At 38.6% G+C, this 14766-nt stretch overlaps 1 long non-coding RNA gene across 1 annotated transcript in view; it reads left to right on the forward strand.

Annotated features, from left to right (window-relative positions):
* Positions 1-14766, forward strand: part of LOC110678636 — a 293911-nt gene that overhangs the window by 158731 nt on the left and 120414 nt on the right. Inside the window, exon 2 of the long non-coding RNA XR_002501795.1 lies at positions 9307-9319. This is a non-coding gene — a long non-coding RNA (uncharacterized LOC110678636). The remainder of the gene's footprint in view (positions 1-9306; positions 9320-14766) is intronic.

Genomic DNA, 14766 nt, shown 5'->3' on the forward strand with positions numbered 1-14766 from the left:
AAAGCCTATGAAATTATTCTCTCAAAAATATTTTTTGAAAATTTTCCACGAGTTGGATTATAGTTTTCCGGCTTTTCTTTACGAATTTTCTCAACGGTGGAAAATTTTGTGGAAAACTTTTTGCAGTTAATTTTTTTTTTATTTTTGTGAAATTTGCTTTCATTTTCATAAAAAAAAACTTTGTTTCTATTATGCTTCTTTCTTGAGTTATGATTTTTCAAAGTAAGTAGTGTCAAGGGAAAACAAAAAATTTCCAACTGAGTTTTCCGGGAAAATAGGCGACCCTGAATTTTCTCATTTTTATTTACTCATATATTGATGAGCCTTGCCTGTGGAAAAAGTTTCATGAAAATCTGAGACCTTTCGGCCCAAACCCGCACGGAAATAAAAAAAATCCTCATCTCTATTTTTTCGAAGCGATTTTTAAAATTTTTGCAGCATAGGAATCAGACACTATTCGAGATCATAACCTATTTGAAATGTATTTAAAAGATAGTAAATTAATTTTTTAACAAAAGATACTTCTTAGCAGGGTTCTGAATTTTCGTATCAATGATGCGAAATCTACGATTTTTCGCACGTAAGGAGAATGCTTTTTTCGCTTCCTCACGTGAACATCTTTTATCGCTCACACTAATTTTCCCTGGAGCTACGATGGTGGATAACCGAAAATCACTCCACTCCGGGGATAATATATTTTTCACTCCATCATATTTTCGCTCACCAACTGCTCCCGAGAATTATCACTATGTGGATAAACAAAAACTAGTGCTGGCAACGGGATTCGAACCTAGAACATTGCTAAAAACAACCGCGATGCGTGCACGCTATCCATGCTACCACACCAACTTGACGAAAAGAGCGGTAAATTTGGTGCATAAAAGCAACTGCTGCTTGTGGCTATGCATACAGGAATAGTTCTCCATGGATCGGAGAAAGAGAAAACAAACTTCTCACAGCTGCGGAAATGTGCAATTATCTATTTTCGCTTTGTTTTGTGGACGGATAAAATCGCAAGGCAGCTAATCGCTGAAAATTATTGTGAGGGATAAATCCATTATCGTGAGAGTGAGTGAGAATTCGGAAGCCTGCTTCTTAGTATTATTTGTTACCGATTTGTGGCACAAATTAAGCAATGTAACAATATCTAAGGTGATAAATTATTACACTCTAAATTTATTTCAATTTAGTAAATTACGAAAATCCCGTTTTTTATACTTTTTGCCAATAAATAAAAATGTAATGCGATGACATCTTGATTTGTCGATATAAATTTTATTATAGAAGTCTGGTAAACAGGATCGGCCAGAAAATAAAATTTTTGAGTGCATTCAAAATTTATTAAATTTCAAAAACTGCAAAAAGTACTTTTTAAACTTTTTGCCTGAAAACACAGCGCAACAAAAATGACATTTTTGCTTGTCTCAAGGATCAAATTATGTGTCCCTAGTAGATTTGGGGTTGCTGAATCTGATGCCGTTCTCAGAAATTTCCCAGCACGTCACAATTTTTAGCTACAGGTCGCCAAAGTTGTATAAAACATTGGTTTTATTGATGTTTACCTAAATTTTGAAGTATGATTCATCAAACTTTTTTGTGATCTTATCCCCCAAGCATGCAAAAGAGGACTTAAACTTTTGTTTTAGATATATTTTGGTTGAAATTACACAATTAAATTTAGATTAAACCGATTTTTTCAACATGCTTGCAGTTTCCATACAAAATTCTTAGTTTCTCTTATATGGCAAAATACAATACTTTTCTAAACCATCAAAAAATAGCTTTTTCGCATCAAAAGTATTATAAACTTTGATGATAAGTATTGTTACAGACGTAAAGTTTGAATTCTGTGGCAAATTAAGCAAATTATTTGCCTTACAAGCTGGCAAACTTGCATGCAAGTTGGCTGAAATAGTCAATTTTTGCATTTTCAACAACCAATATCTCAAAAACTAGACGTGCTACGATATTTCTGTAAATGGCAATGGATTCAGCAACCCTTAATTAAGTAAAGAGAGGTATTTTGATGCTGGAGACAAAAACGTGTTCCGCAGTGAAATTAAAAATAAAGCAATTTTTTGTTCGACTTCAACGCCTCCCTCAAACGATCCGGAAAGAGTTTCAAGCTGTTTTCTCTCATTTAAAGGTGAATAATAAGCTAATATAAGCTATACATCATTGAGATCTTTTTCTCTATTGATGTTGTACATGTACATGCATTTATACAATTAAATAAATAAAACAAAGACTTGTACTTTTTTACATCAATTAGCTAAAAAAAGTCTATTGAAAATGTATGGTTTGAAATATAAAATTTGTATTATACTTAAATTTATTTTATAGGTATTACGAAAAAAGTATTTTCGTAACTGTTTGTTTTTAAACCAAAATGTAATGCGATGATTCTTGAATTCGCTTATTTATGTCCAGAAAACTTATGCAAACAATCTAAGGTTGAAAAAGCAACATGTCATCAATTTGAGTTTTGATTTTAAGAAAAAAAAAAAAAGGTTGAATAATAGGATGTATCCTAGTTTTTTAAGTAAAATAAAGTTTGAGTGCTATCTAATATACAGTTAACTCTCCCTCACTCGATATTGAAGGGACCATCGAGTTAGGGAGGTATCGAGATACAGAACACACGTTTTCAAATTTAAAACTATTTATTATTTTGACAAAATACATTGAGAATAATCATTTTCACGTGAAAAACAATACAATTTTATCACATTTACCTATGTGACACTTTTTTACCGGTCAGCAAAAAATAAAAATTTTAGCACCCAGAAATTGGCAGTAAACCTTAATTTTACTATCATGAAATTTACTAACGTTTGGAGGACATTTGAAACTTTTCATGAAAATATCGAGTTAGAGAGGTTAACTTACTTGGAAAACTGAAACAGATAGCATCGAGTTAGGGAACATCGAGTTAGAGAGGTATCGACTTACAGAGGTATAAAAGCATGCTAGATTGAAGGGACCGCGCATTCCATCGAGTTAGGGGAAATATCGAGATACAGAATATCGAGTAAGGGAGAGATGACTGTATAATTCTTGCTCAAACATGTTCACCAGACATTTAAAAGAAAATGATTGTCAAAAAAAACAACATATCTTTGCTTTCCATCTTGATTTACAGTCTGACATGCTAACAATTTGAGTTTTAGAAGCTCTTCAGGTAAAAAAATAAGTGTACACATACAACTTTATTGGAGGTACGACTGTTATGTTGATGTTTGAGGTTATGGCTTTCAGTATTAAATAAAACTCAAAAACGGATTTTTGCTTACATCTGACGTTTCGGACACATGTATTGTGTCTTTTTCAAGGATTAGCTGTGTTCCGGCAGCTGTGTTGTGGCAAACGATAAAACGGAACACAGCTAATCCTTGAAAAAGGCACTATACATGTGTCCGAAACGTCGGATGTAAGCAAAAATCTGTTTTTGAGTTTTATTTAAGACTGAAAGCCATAACCTCACACATACAGCTTTATTTCTGCTCCAACGCTTTGATTAGACATCAACAATCAATGCATTGACGAAGAAATACATATAATTACCATGAATTTCGATTTACAGTTACAGTTAAGAAAATAGATTTCAAGTTGTTTTTGGAGAAAAGCTATTTCGAGTGTTTTCCAAAAATTACATTTCTGCTCAAATATAACAAACTGCTATAACTACAAGATTTTTTTAGGCAAAAGAAAATTTTAGTGTAATAAAAAATGTCTCTTTCTGCTCAAATATAATCACTGCGATTGAACAATCAAATTTATCACTAAGAACTACATGTCATTGCTTTGCATTTAGATTTATTGGCATACAGTTATACAAAATAAGTTTTTTCAATGTTTATTTTTGGTAAAATAAATTTTGAGTGTTTTCATAATTTACTATTCCTTCCCATAGATGATTACTGAATTTCTACAAGAATGTTCATTCCAAAAATATATGTCATTGCTTTATATATTGATTTTAGACAAAGAGGTTGTAAATCTAGCGTTTCTCGTAAATTTTTATTATTATTATTAGCTTTATTAGGAAGATTTTCAGCCCGTGGCTGGTTCATCTCCATCGTAAATTTTTAATAAAAAAAAATATGTTTTATGTGAAATCCAAAATAACTATGTCTGCTCAAATACGTTCGTTGGACATGTACGAGCAAATTTATGCTGAAAAAGCTCGATATCATCGCTATGAATTTTGATTTATATGCAAACAGATCGGAAACCTAAAATGTCTCATAGTTTTCAGAGTAAAACAAATTTTGAGTGTAATGTATATTCCTACTTAAGATATTCACTGGACTACTTCAGTCAAATTGATGTCAATAAAATCATATGTCATCGCTTTATTTTGGTTTATAAGCACACAGTTTCAAAAAAACTGTATTTATTATTATAACATATTTTTTAGTGTAATCAAAAAATTATATTTCTGCTAAAACGATTTCACTGCGCTTCAACAAAAACTTTAATGTCGAAAAAACTATACGTTACGCTTTTCGTTTTATTGTTAATGTATTTTCCAAAATGCTAGGAAGTGTCTAATGCTAAATAACTTTGGGCAGACGCATTCAGTAAGAACCAATTAAAATGGACGTTGATCTTGTGTGTTGCTTGTTTCCATTGCTGAAAGAATTTTCGAAATCGCTTCGTAAACAACAAAGATATGCTTTGACAAAGTTTGATTTCCGACTTTTTCAGGAGGTTGGATGTACACAAGTGAGGTAGATTTGATGCTGCGATCACACCTAACAGTGAGTGAATTCCAAAATATAATTACCACCGAATGGAAGACGTCAGGTCTATGAACAAGTTCTCCAAACATTTTTTTTATCTTTATTAAGGAGACTTTCAGCCAGTGGCTGGTTCGTCTCCGGCTCCAAACATAACATCATTATATTTTTCAAGTTATTTGCGAAAATCACTGTCCTCAATTAAGGACGCTGGGCGTTCGGGGCATCTGTCGACAAAATAGGCTGAGCGTTAACGGGTTAAAGTAGATTCCTTTAAAATTTTTATAGTAGCTTCTGGGACTTCAAATAAAAAAAATTTGGACAATCTAGCTTAAGATTTTTACAAGTAGATATTTTCCATATAAAAATGGGTCACCTTAAGGGACCCCCTTCTCGGTTCCGCCGAAAGACTTCCATTGAAGTAAGTTTCATCCATATAGAATCGATTTTGGCAGCTCCACCATCTACGCAGTCAGCCGCCGGTCGGTTGGTACACAGAAATCATCTGTACCCGCCCGGGTATGAAAATTTATGTCTAAATCTCCTTGGTGCGGAAGACCGAACTCACGTGGAGTCGGATCCTGTCGGCTGCCGCCGGAGCCTTCGTCAGATAGCAGGCTTTGACTTTTTTTCTTCTTTCTCCTGTAGCATATCAATAGATACAGTCATAAAGTAGATTTTGCACAGTCTGCTAATCACAGACGGCTTTGAAAGCGGTTGGTAGTTGTGACAACCACTCTTACACATGGAAAAAGTTTTTGGGGAATTCATGGAGCAGTGCTCCTGAAACGGCAGGGTCCCTACACATAGACGAATCATGATGATGACGATGACTGTCGAGTGCGCGCGCAACGAAATTTTCCAGTCTGCCTCCCATTTGCTGAACGGTACATAAGGTCTCGGGGCCGGCTGTTGTTACAGGCACGCTTCGTCACCGCGTCGTGGTCCGGGGCGGTGTTACGCCTGGACGATGCCACCGGAAAACCCGTTCGGATGGAAGAACGAGCATCGACCGAATGACGTCGAAACAGGTTGAGGTAGTTCCCGAACCTGGAGCCGGTGCCAGGGCCAGTGCAGCCAGAATGAGGTTTGAGAATTTTAGGACCAAGTTTAGATGATTTGTTGATGATATGAGTCTGAGCACATATCCATCAAGTTTTGAGGACTTGTTCTTCAAGTCCTGAGGACTTTTTTTTTTTTACAAGTCCTCAGGGCTTGAGGGACGAGTCCTCAGGGCTTGAGGAACGAGTCTTCAGGACTTGAGAAACATGTCCTCAGGACTGGATGGACAAGTCCTCACGACTTGAAGGGCAAGTCCTCAGGACTTGTGGGACAAGTCCTCGGGACTTCAAGGACAAGTCCTCAGGATTTGAGGGACAAGACCTCAGGACTTGAGTTACGAGTCCTCAGGACTTGAAGGACGACTCCTCAGGACTTGAGGGACGAGTCCTCAGGATTTGAAAGACATGTCCTCAGGACTTGAGGGACAAGTCCTCAGGATTTGAGGGCAAGTTCTCAGGACTTGACGGACAAATCCTCGGGACTTCAAGGACAAGTCCTCAGGATTTGAGGGACAAGCCCTCAGGACATGAAGGACGAGTCCTCAGGATTTGAGGGACAGATTCGCAGGTCTTAAGGGACAAGCTCGTAGGATTTGATGAACAAGACTCTTTAAATATTTCTTATTGTATTCAACGCATAAAATATCCATCCGGCAGCCCTGGTCTACTGTTGCCGCTCATTTGCTTTCTGCACGCTTGGCAGAACCATGTGAGCTTACTGGAGTTGAAATTTTTGCCCCCGTGTGGGTCGTCGGCTGTGCTGTGCTGTGTCTCGTCCGTCAGGACTCAGGACGACTCGAACCGCATCTGCCCTGGCGAGATGCGTCCGCGTGAATGTGTTTGTGCGCTGCCTTGAGAAGCTGTGCTGCTGGAAACTTCTCCGGTACCAACGGCTGCAACAGCACCAGCAGAAGCGCGATGACACAATCGACACCAGAATCCGACCAACCGACCGACCGACGGGGGTTGAATTTCGCACTCTGTTGAATTTCCACACCCCGGCCGGCTGGTTTTGGGTGCGGTGTGCGGCGGTGGAGATTCCGGATGAATGATGTAGAAATGGAAAATGCTGCGGAGATGCTGCTGCCGTTGGACCACAGCAATGCGGGAAAAAATAAAACCTTTTTGGGGGGATCGATCACATTGCTCCCTCGCCTCCCCCCTTCCCCCTAGGACGGATTCACGAGACGAGCCAGCTGGAGTACTTCTTCCGGAAGGATGACTATGCGGGACGCGTCGGAAAAACTCTGGACTGGTCGGTCGGTCGGTCGAAGTGCGGTGTCGTCATCGTATCGTCAAGGGATCGCGCCTCGATGGAAGCACAAAGAGGGACGAGACGGGGTGGAGATTTTTGTAATGTGATGGAAATAATTTGAAATAATTATTCGTGAAATTTTGGGTCATGGTCAGGTCGATGTTTAGAGCTGAGTGAGTTTGGAAACCGGTCGCCCGAGAGGTGCAGTCGGGTGTGGACTTTATCGAGCGGCAAATAATTGCCGGCAGTTCACGGGATCCGTTCGATTTGTGTGTCATCCGATCAGCTGGTTTGGCTCTGTCGCAATGAAAATGATGATAATTATTGTTTGGTCAACAATTAGATCAACCGTAATTCAAACCATCTACCAGCAGCACTATTTTTTACCAACTTAAGTATCTGATGTGCAACAATTTCCTTGTATTCGGGTATTTTTGCATTTTTTTTACAAGTTTTCAACAGTTCTCTCTTTTTTCAATGAACCTGTGTATATTTTGATAATAATTGATCATTCGATTTTGGAGATATTCCGATATTCCTTGGGGAACTGACACTTGCCCATAGCTCATGTAAATACTTCAGGCTACAGAATTTTCTGTATTATTTGCTCTGTGAAAAAATACTTGGTGAGAGTCTGATGTAAAAAACAGAAGCAAATTGGTACAACTATCTTTGAACAATGAGTATCCCTCCCCTTGGTTATGCGACCTTGCCGCGATGGGAGGGCATAATCTATTAGCCCATATGCAACAGGTAGTTTAGGTAGTAGGATATCAATTATATCTTGAAGCTAAAACATTCAAAAACTTTTAAAATGTGAAGGTCCACAAAATTTCTCATATGGCGAAATAGGGAACCACTATAGCCATAACTGGTACATTTTCCGTAGTTTGTATTTTGCTAACCAGAATGATCCGTAGCCACTCTTACTATTAGCTAGCTAGACACATCGTTACCATATACGACGTAGGAAATATTACTCTGAGGAAAATGACTAGTAGATTCACTTAGCAGAAATAAGTGGCCTCTTTTGTAAAATTGGTATAAATAATCTAATTCCAGCTTCATTTTCGCAAAATTTACAAGCAGAAAGTAGGCGTTGTGAAGCATTGCATTTGCCACCGAAAAGTAAATCTTGTAGGAGACTGTAATAGAAGCCTAAGGTAACTTTACTTTTAAATATTCACTATAATAATGACTATGGAAAGTAACACGCTGAGATCGATCATTAGGGTACATGTGCTAGTTTCGAGAAATTGTTGAACAGACAAGGAAAGTGACTTTTTTCTTTAAGGTGAAGATGAATCGAAGCCAAACCTCGAATTTTCAAGAGCACAAATCTGGAGAACCGAACATCCGTTTGAGCTGAAAACTTTATCGATTGGTCAGCAGTGAGTGATCATGAAATCATGAATTTGCGAAAAAATACGCGTTCTAGTGAGACTTTTTCGCAAATTCATGTCTCAATTTGTCAAACAAACACACTGTGTCTTCTGATTTCAAGTTCCCAAAACTATGTTTCGGACATACTAGCAAATCTGGTATATGCCAGTAAAGGGCAAACATTCATTAATGTATCCCGAGTTGCGTCCTCCTGGCGCAGTTGGTCGTAGAGCGTGCGACCGCACTGAGAGCTCAACGCATACTGAATTTCGTGCCGAAAGTGTTCGGCTTATAGGTATGCGGCTGTAGAGCGTAAGAACTCAGCATCCATAAACAATTCGCTCTCACTTGCGATCGGGAGATACAAACGTGAGCGTGGTGGGGGTTTGGCATCTAAGTCCGAAAGAGACATGGATTTGCGAAAAGAGATGTGTTCATAGTTAGTACTCGGATTCAGTTTGGCTTTCTATTCCGCAGAATCATAAGGTGTTCTGTAGCTTAGTTGGTTAAAGCGCCGGTCTAGCGTACACGGAGTCGTGAGTTCGAGTCTCACTAGAACGCGTATTTTTTCGCAAATTCATGTCTCAATTTGTCAAACAAACACACTGTGTCTTCTGATTTCAAGTTCCCAAAACTATGTTTCGGACATACTAGCAAATCTGGTATATGCCAGTAAAGGGCAAACATTCATTAATACAACTCAACTGATTTGAATTTATACGAAGAGTTGAGGTTCCCAGGTAACATTGGAATATCTCCAAAATCACGTGACTTGGGATAAAATGCAAAAATGTATCCCCAATTGACTTGCTTCTTAAATCAATATACCACGTGATAATAATTTAAAAAATCTGTTTCTTTTCAGAACAAAATTTGAGGTACGTATAGAAGACACAAAGACGGAGCTGCAAAATAAAATTTCGTGAGTATGAATTATTATCAAATGTCTCACCTTGGCAAACAAATATTGGCTTAGTATACAGGATGGAAGCAAACACCGATAACCCTAAGATATCGATAGGCCGAAAAAAATATTAGGCCAAAATAGTCAGTAGGACGAAAATGTCCGACAAGGACAGATGTAGTAAGATCAGAAGAGCCAATTATTAGGTCAAATTAACAACAAACACCTGAGGCAAAATTCCAAGAAGCAGTATGACGATTGCTAAGGAATATAGTTAGGCCAAAAAATTGTTGAGGACTATATTAGAAAACAACATTATTTTTCAAATATCATGTGATGTCAACCAGATTTTAGAACAATCAAAAACTTCTAAATGTATTGAACATCTTTGCCAAAGCAACTGAGCTTCGTTAAACCCCATGCAGAAAGTTACAACTGCATAGTCAAAGATGGATGATCAATTTGGTAAACTTGTTTCATGCTTTTATTTTGAATGTACGATATATTATGAAATTTATTTTTTATCATGACAATGGTAGGAGTGTATATAAGTGTAGAAATAAACTCTTGTACATGTTTTACATAACAGTAGATACTCCACACCATTCCTTTCACCTGACTTTTAATCACTATAGAAGAAACTTTTGAAACATAAATGCTCATTACTCAAAGACGGATGCACAAAATTGCTTAATTTTTTACAACATACTCGCATTAATGTATCATTGCGAGAAGTGAATATCCGAATACGATAAAAAATCTGTAGCCTGAGATATTTACGTGAGTTATGGCTACGCGTCAGTCCCCCAAGGACTTTGGCATATTTGCGGATCAAGATGATCAATTATCAATATCAACACAAATTCTAAAACTAGAAGAGTTTTTTGAGAGCTTGTGAAAAAATGGTGCAAAAATATCGAGAAACAAAAAAGTCATCGCGATTTTATTTTTTTTTATAGCGGTAAAAATGAAGCTGCCGGTAGATCAAGTACTACATCAACATTTTTTTGTGAAATTGAGTTGCTCTATCAAACTCTATATTAGTTTTTCAACCTATTTCTGGATGGACAAGAAAAAAATCGATTTGAAAATCATTAACTTGTCTCGATTTAAAGATTTTTTTATATCCAAATAGCATGTTCCTTATGAATTTTATATAACGTAGAGTAAACATGACAAATTTCAACTTAATTTTTACTATAGTCATAGCTTGTACTTCTGTTTCGAAGGACAGTTCTTCAAACAAACCTTTGGAACGGCAATGGGAAGCCCTCTCTCGCCAATACTAGCCGACATCGTCTTAGACTCCGTAATCAGCCAAGCTATGAGTTCTCTACCATTTGAGGCTACAATTTTTAAAAAATACGTGGACGATATCTTTATGGTAATCCCACGGAACACCGAACAGCAGGTCCTGGACTCATTCAACGAAGTAGAACCCAGAATACAGTTCACCATTGAGACGGAGGAAAACGGAAGGCTACCGTTCTTAGACGTGACGGTCATACGCAACCCGAATCAGTCGTTGACAACTTAATGGTACGCAAAACCAATAGCATCAGGGAGAGTGCTGAATTTCAAGTCGTTTTATCAGTCAAAACATAAAATAAATGTAGCGAACAACTTCATCCACAGGGTTTGCTCGCTAACACGAAACAAACCTTTGGATGAAATCAAAACAACAATTCACCAGCATCTTCAAAAAAACGGGTACCCCAAACAGCTGATCAATCGACTGTTGCAACTGTACATCAACAAACCAAAGAACCCTCCACCCAGTCGACCATCGTGCCAGCTATCACCCACCCAACCCCCACCACAGCTAGCCATCACAGCCTCCACTCGAGTTGTTTGGTTTTCGTTCGTCAGCCGGTGGGCGCTGAACTTTCCAATCGTCGGTCTGAACTCCTCCTCCTGGCCAATCTGAGCGTTTAGATCTCCTATGATGATTTTAAAGTCGTGGCTTGGGCAGCTGTCGTACTCGCGTTCGAGCTGCGCGTAAAAAGCGTCTTTATCATCATCAGTGCTTCCGGAGTGAGGGCTGTGCACGTTTATTATGCTGAAGTTGAAGAACCGGCCTTTGATCCTCAACTTGCACATTCTCTCATTGATCGGCCACCACCCGATCACGCGCCTCTGCATATCACCCATCACTATAAAAGCTGTTCTCAGCTCGTGTGTGTTGCCGCAGCTCTGGTAGATGGTATAGTTACCTGTAAGCGTTCGCACCATTGATCCCTTCCAACACACTTCCTGCAACGCTACGATGCCGAATCCACGGTCCTTCAGCACGTCGGCGAGTATGCGTGTGCTCCCGATGAAGTTGAGAGATTTACAGTTCCACGTACCGAGATTCCAATCGCTAGTCCCTTTACGTCGCTGTGGTCTTCGCCGATTGTCCCGGTTCGTATTCTCTCGTTGATTATTCGTTGCTTGATTTTTTACGGCTGGCTTGCAGGGCCTGACACCAACCCCTTAGATTTCCGGAGGACCATTCCTCCTAAATGTTCGGAGGACCATAGTGCACAGTTTAGCTTAGAGTCCTTCTCTGGCACTCGGACGATGATCAGCCGCTCCTAACATGGAGTACAGACGCTCAAGGTTTGCAGAAGCAAAAGCAAAAGCAAAACCCCCCCTTCCCTGTCAGCATACGACCAAAGTTCCCACCGGGGGTTGGTTACCCGGTCTTCCCTAAGGTTACTCGTACCCCGGCCAGTACCGCGAGGAAGTAGGGATAGGAGTTGCAGGACAAGAGACTAAAGACCGCACAGAGGGGTCTATTTTATTCCTTCAGGTACGCGAGGTACCAATGGTACGCCATGCCCAGCCATTTACCATCCTAATAAGGACATACAGGTTCTAAATTGAAACAACAAATGAAACAAGTCAATTTCAAACAAAATCTCAAGCTTATAACAATAAAATTTGGATTGAAAATAGTAAAAATGATAGTTTTAAATTCTACAAACTAGGATGATTTTTCTCCGTAAGGAATAAGATGTTGAAAGTGAAGATGATGAACTAATCAAATTAATTACAGTTTGAGCTGTCTGCAACGAGATTGCTGTAAAAACTGCTTTGGGTTAATCCGAACAATGTGGAAAAAAAAATTGTCAAATATTTAAGCCCTATCTCTTTAGAATTTTAAAGGATGTTTTGATCTATTCAAGTGCATTCACCACAACTCGAATCTCCGTGAACATTTTATCAATAAGTTATTCTCTTATTCAACAAAGTTGACTCGAACGCACCCATTTCGCTTAGTTCTTCATCGTTGTGACATTCCAAGGCTCACAGAGCCACCGTCGCCAATACATGCATTCCTCCTCTTGAGCACACAAACTCTGGCAAGCCCCATCTGGGAGCGCTGGGGGGATGCTGCGCGCATACATTCACTCACAGTCATCCCCAACAAACGTGTATGCGTGTCCTCCCACACACATTCTTGGGCAGAGCCACCCACACAACAGACAGATACCTACCCCGAAAGCCAGTCGTCGTCATTCGTGTAGTTTATGTGCTCGCTGATGTGTGCTGTTTTGAACTGGAACCGCCCATCCGGAAAATAATTTTAAATTACACACTCTGCCGAGCCGAAGCTTGACCAGAAAACCCGACCGACCGAGAAGAGAAGGAACTTTCGCCAAACTTGTGTGTTGTCGTACCCACCACCCACCCCTCCGAGTACCATCCTTACCTGGTTACCGCAAAGGAACGCCTGGTCGCACACATCCCTCTGTCCTGTTCTGGCTCGCGTGCTCCAAAACGAAGTCACCGTCGTCGTCGTGATTCATATGTACCACCCTGAAAGCGCTCGTCGAGGGACTTCATGTGTCTCCTCTTCATGGTTATTTACTCCGGCAGGTTGGACAGGGATGCCAGATTGGGAGACACGGCCTCTATTGGAAGTATAGCGGAACATATTTGGAAGACGAGAGTTTGGAAGAGAATTACGAATTCTGGAAGACAATTGTAAATTATTGGAAGTTTTTTACTTCTTAGATCGGAAAAAATAGTTGACAATTACATAAAATCTCAAGCCATTTCACCAAAGATTCATTTAACGATTCATTTTTTTTTTCTTACTGATATCTATGGTAATGATCCTCGAAAGATTTCTGCGACTATTCCCCATGAATATCTGACAAGTTTTTGAAGAACTTCTGATGGCATCTATCTAAATAAAAAAGGGAATGGTGTTTGTATGTCACTATGTTGTTTGAGATCAGGTTAACGGATTTTAACAATTCTTTCGCTTTTACGTTCGTCCAGAACGTGTGTATAAAATGCAGAGAAATATCACCAAGAACGTTGGGAAAAATACGGAAAACTTTGAAGGAGGACGCAACATCAAAAAGGTTGGAAACCTCTGCTTTAGTCATTTCCTATTGAATTGTTTCAGTAATAATACTTGAACACTGCCAACAATTTCCCAAGAATAACTCCAATCAATGTTCATCTTTTTTCCGCCATAAATTTCTTCAAGGATTCCTAAAAAAATTTAACCTAGGAGTTCTTCGAAAAGTTCTTCCACAAACACCATTGGGAACACCTATAGAAATTTGTCCTGAAATTCTTCTCGGCATCTATCGAAATAAGAAAAACACTAGCGATACAGTGAAAAAGAATAGCTGACGCCTTTTCTTAGAAGCTATGAGTGGTGAACTCACCTAAGACGGGAATCCACTAGAATAAAGATTAAGATAGTCTTCCTTTGAGAGCAAATCTAGAATCTTTCGATAAAATTGTTAATTGGGTTATTTCGAAGTTCTTCAAGGATTTCTACTAGACCCATTTATCTAGCATTTGATGAGGAAATCAATCAAGAACACCTTCAATCATTACTCTGGAAAGTCAATCAGGAATTTTCAGATTTTAATCAAGTGTCTTCTACAAGCTGCATGAATTCTTCAAATGTCGGTAATATTCTATGGACTCGTATTGGAATTATCTTAGACGTGCCTTTTCAGATTCTATGAATTCTTCAAGTTGACCTTAGAAGAATTTTATCTGCGAAAATTTGAATTTTGGAAGAAAAGAAACAAAACGAAAATATAAATGAAATTCTTGAGAATTTTTTAGAAGAGCATACAAGACTATTTGAAAGGTTTCTTAGGGAAATCTGTGTATAAAATCAATAATTCGAACAGTCATTGCAAATTTTGTAGAAAAAAAAACAGAAGGAAATACTACTTTCTGTTAATGTAGTTTGTGATGTAAATATTGAATGAGTTCTAGAAGGAACGAAATATTCGAAAAAATCCGTGAAAAATACAGAGAGATGTGCTATAGCTGGACTAATTTTTGCAGATATCAAGAACGTCTAGAGATATTTTTGGACAAAATATCTACTAGCAAACACATTGTAGGAACATATTCGTGCATTCAAACATGTTGATTCGTGGAACTAGCGTTGCATAG

Source organism: Aedes aegypti, chromosome 3 (assembly GCF_002204515.2).
Source record: "Aedes aegypti strain LVP_AGWG chromosome 3, AaegL5.0 Primary Assembly, whole genome shotgun sequence".
Taxonomy (NCBI): domain Eukaryota; kingdom Metazoa; phylum Arthropoda; class Insecta; order Diptera; family Culicidae; genus Aedes; species Aedes aegypti.